At 37.8% G+C, this 4,414-nt stretch overlaps 3 non-coding genes across 3 annotated transcripts; 2 read left to right on the forward strand and 1 right to left on the reverse strand.

Moving 5' to 3' along the window:
• Window positions 1-1,042: 1,042 nt before the first annotated feature.
• On the reverse strand, window positions 1,043-1,115 carry trnav-aac (transfer RNA valine (anticodon AAC)). The gene has a single exon. It is a non-coding gene; the product is annotated as a tRNA-Val (tRNA).
• Window positions 1,116-1,820: 705 nt separating this feature from the next.
• trnak-uuu (transfer RNA lysine (anticodon UUU)) lies at window positions 1,821-1,893 on the forward strand. Its single transcript has one exon. It is a non-coding gene; the product is annotated as a tRNA-Lys (tRNA).
• A 1,087-nt stretch (window positions 1,894-2,980) lies between these two features.
• On the forward strand, window positions 2,981-3,054 carry trnan-guu (transfer RNA asparagine (anticodon GUU)). Its single transcript has one exon. It is a non-coding gene; the product is annotated as a tRNA-Asn (tRNA).
• Window positions 3,055-4,414: the final 1,360 nt, after the last annotated feature.

Raw genomic sequence — 4,414 nt, forward strand, 5'->3', positions numbered from 1 at the left:
ATGCATATACATATCAATTTTCTATTTGATTTATCATCACCATTCATTATGACATCATCTTTCTTTACATGAATGCATACATACATCAACTTTCTTTTTATGATATCATCACCATTCATTATGTCATCATCACTATTCATTATGACATCAACTTCTTTTAATAAATGCATATACACATCAACTTTCTTTTTAATGAATGCCTAACAAATCAAATTTCTTTTTGATTAATGCATATACACATCGACTTTTATTGATATTAAAGCATGAACACATCAACTTTTATTGATATTAATCCATATACCATCAACATTCTTTGATATTACTGCATATACACATCAACTTTCTTTTTATTTTACGCATATAAACATCAACTTTCTTTTCATTAATGCATACACATAAACTTTTGTTTTGATAAATGCAGATCAAATTTCTTTTTGATTAATGCTTAAAAAACATCACCTTTCTTTTTAATAAGTGCATATACACATTCAATTTATTTTTTATTAATGCATATACATATCAACTTTCTTTTAGGTTTATCATCACAATTCATTATGACATCGACTTTCTTTTTAATAAATGCATATACACATCAACTTTCTTTTTCATTAAGATAAGATGGTGCTTGAACATGAAGAGCTTTGTAGGTGAGAAGAAGGATTTTAAATTCTATTCTGGATTTTACAGGAAGCCAATGCAGAGAAGCTAAACCAGGAGAGATGTGATCTCTTTTTCTGGTTCCTATCAGAACACGTGCTGCAGCATTCTGGATCAGCTGAAGAATCTTTATGGACTCTTTTAAGCAGCCTGATAATAAAGAACTGGAGTAATCCAGCTTAGAAGTAACAAATGCGTGGACTAGTTTTTCTGCATCAATTTTCGACAGGATATTCCTGAATCTCTGAATGTGATGACTACTGCACTGGGGATACTTTGGTAGGCCTGGCCACGATTTCACGTCAGGGAGATTTTTCCGTGAACGTCATGGAGAGTTTAACTTCGCAGAGTTTGATTGTGCGAAGTCAATACAAACAAAGAAATGTGTTTCCGCCCTGTTTCGAACAGGGGACCTTTCGCGTGTTAGGCAAACGTGATAACCACTACACTACGGAAACTGACGAAAAGCATTTATTTTGCATATTTGTGGGAAAATGCAAATTTTTTATTTTATTGCAAATGTTCAAAATGCTACAAAATAGAGATTTTAAACTAGATTAAACTATTTTAAACTCGCGTGGGACTACTCGGGAAACTGGACCTTGGCTCAAGCTGTGTTCAGCATGGGAGGAGAACTCCTGATCCAAAATGGGAATATTTTCAAGCGATGGAATGAACGAAACGTCACAAGGCGAAGCAGGAGTTTGAAGAGTGTCAAGTCTGGCCACCTTAGAATTCCGGTTATGCTCTTTGCAGACGATGTGGTTCATTTGGCTTTATCAGGCATTGATCTACAGCTTCCACTGGGGTGAATCATGAGGGGGAAAGCGTGCCTTGGCTCAGGCTGTGTTCAGCATGGGAGGAGAACTCCTGACCCTAAATGGGAATATTGTCAAGCGATGGAAAAAGCATATCTACTGGACATGAACAGCACCTCACAAGGCGCAGCAGACGGTGGAAGAGCAACTGTATTGATCTCATGTTATTTTCCAGATTGGTTCAGCTGCTAAATTTAAATTATCAGTCAGGATTTACTGACTAACTGACCGACTGACTGACTCCTAACTGACCTCAGGCCTCAACACCAACAGCAATTTCATGTGTTAACAGGTCGAGTTTTACATTTAGGTCGACACTTGATTTCACAGTCACTTGCTTTTGAAGCCTGGGTAGCTCAGTCGGTAGAGCATCAGACTTTTAATCTGAGGGTCCAGGGTTCAAGTCCCTGTTCAGGCTAGATGAGTTGTCCATTTGACATGCTTGTATGGACATGGACAAATTCAGACACTATCATATCATGTGTGTTCCATCCGCAAGTCTTTAAAAAGAATTTTGACTGTTTTTCAAGCAGGTTTGTATCATAACAATGTTATTGGTAAGTCTAAATGAACAATGGGCAACCTACATCCATCTTGCTAGCACCCACATCTCTGTACTCATCTCCCTGCTTGGATAGTATGTCCAAGGACATACCATTTATGGTCTATAACCCTTTTCATTGGTTTGCTACCACTCTTAAATAATTCCTTTCATTGTATCAATCTCAGAAATAACCAAAGAATGACAAATTCCATTCATGTGCTTGTGTTCAACCACCTGTCACTGTATTTTTTAGCAGCAGTAGTGTTTTTTAGTTTTTTTAAAACACCTGCCCCGTGTGAGGGTTGAACTCAAAACCTTCAGATTATGAGACTGACGCGCTGCCTACTGCACCAACAAGGCAACAAAAGACATTGCAATGGTTGGTCTCAGTCTTTGGATGGTATAGGTAGCGCCCCTTCAGACATGTCATTTAATTTACTATATAATCATTTTTGAGACAGGTCCTACTGAAGATCTGTTGGATCAGTCAGGATGGCCGAGCGGTCCAAGGCGCTGCGTTCAGGTTGCAGTCTCCACTGGAGGCGTGGGTTCAAATCCCACTTCTGACAACTAGTATTTTCATTTGGAACTAATGTCTAAGAGTTGATATGGGGAATAAAGAACTTAGCAGTTCTTTGTATTTAAAAGGACATGAATGTGCATGAGAAACGCAATTCCAAGTGCAGCGTTTTGTGAGCATCTTTATTGTCAACACATGTAAAGTTCCTTAGGGGCCCGTAGTGGATGAAATGGTAAAACACTTGGCCCTGGATGAATAGAATTCCTGCCATATTGAGAGACAAAGTTTGAGTGTCCTGAAAAAAGAGTCTTGAACTCTATCTCGCCGACCTCTTTTTTTTTACTGTTTCTTGTTATGTCACGGCAAGAAGTATTATGCTTTTGAGTCGTTTGTCCATCTCTACATCAGAATCAGAAATAAAAAAAACATCAGACATATGCAGTCTCTGTGGCGCAATAGGTCAGCGCAGTCGGCTGTTAACCGAAAGGATGGTGGTTCAAGTCCACCCAGGGACGATTGTTGCTTAAATAATCTGGAGTGAGCCAACTCTGGGATTTATCCTTCTTCAGGAGACCATAGAGCAGCCCAAAGATAACCCAAAGCCTTATGTCTATCAGAAGATACAGTTTTGGAAACCATGTACATAGTCATCTTTACAGTCATCAGAGATGGGAAGTAACGAAGTACAAATGCTTTGTTAACAAAATAACGAAGTACAAACACTTCATTACTGTACTCAAGTAGATTTTGCGGATATTTTTACTTTACTCTTTATTTTTTTGGCGACTTTTTACTTTTACTCCTTACATTTTACCACAATATCGGTACTTTCTACTCCCTACATTTTACAAAATTGGCTTGTTACTTTAGTTTTGTGCTAAAGGTTGTCTATCAGGTGTGATTGTGAGTCCTTGTCGGAGAATAGCGCGGACACGCGCCTCACACCACGAGCAGGCGCGCACGGCACACGGAGACAAAAGTGAGAGAAAAGAAAAAGAGACTAGCTGTCTGGAGGATAACCAGTTGAGATCGTGTGTGTGTCTTTGAGAACTGTAAGTCATAGAACTGATGTTGTCAGTTCATGTAAGCCTGTTGTTGAATTGGTCTGTAGTTCTGGTACATTTAAAAGTTACCTTGTTTACGTTCTTCTACTGTTGGCTAGGTTACACCTGGCTGTTGATTCGATATAATGGCGATTGTTGAACATCCTTGCTCATTAAGATAATGTAATTAGTAGTTGGTTTATTGTTATTATTTACTAGCATATATGATTCCTATACATTGTGTATGGTAGCCTTTACAATGTTGTTTATTTCATTTATTACCACACACACATTCATAGCAGAGCTGCCCCCCCCCATGTTTATACTGGTGATTGATTGTAATAAATCAACAGAGAGAAGTTGTCTCCGTCTGTGTTTTAACAGACACACCTGGGCCGAAGTTGGAAACCACAATTAGCTTTAAATCCAGTTCTAATCTAGTCCTCACTAAATTTCAAATAATTTCCCTGGAGTTACCATTATTTAAAAAAAAATGTGATCTAATTAAATTGGAACATACACAGACTTCTCACAAAATCACACTTGAATTCATATCTTGCTACTCGGTCAGAATCTTATTAACCTGGAGTCCCAGTCTCTGTCAATATAAATAGGCTATATGTTTATATACAGTCCCTGACAAAAGTCTTGTCGCTTATCTATTTTGTAGAAACACCTGCTATTAACCTGACTTTTAATTAATCAGTTGGTGTAAGAAATAGCTCATATGAAAAGCTTAAACCCTCCCAAATGATGTTCAATGCACTGAAATAAATTAGTTTCACTGAAACAAGCTTTATTATTTAAACAAGACAGAAAGGTCAAATTTTGG

Source organism: Etheostoma spectabile, unplaced genomic scaffold (genome assembly GCF_008692095.1).
Source record: "Etheostoma spectabile isolate EspeVRDwgs_2016 unplaced genomic scaffold, UIUC_Espe_1.0 scaffold00018509, whole genome shotgun sequence".
NCBI classification, from domain to species: Eukaryota; Metazoa; Chordata; class Actinopteri; order Perciformes; family Percidae; genus Etheostoma; species Etheostoma spectabile.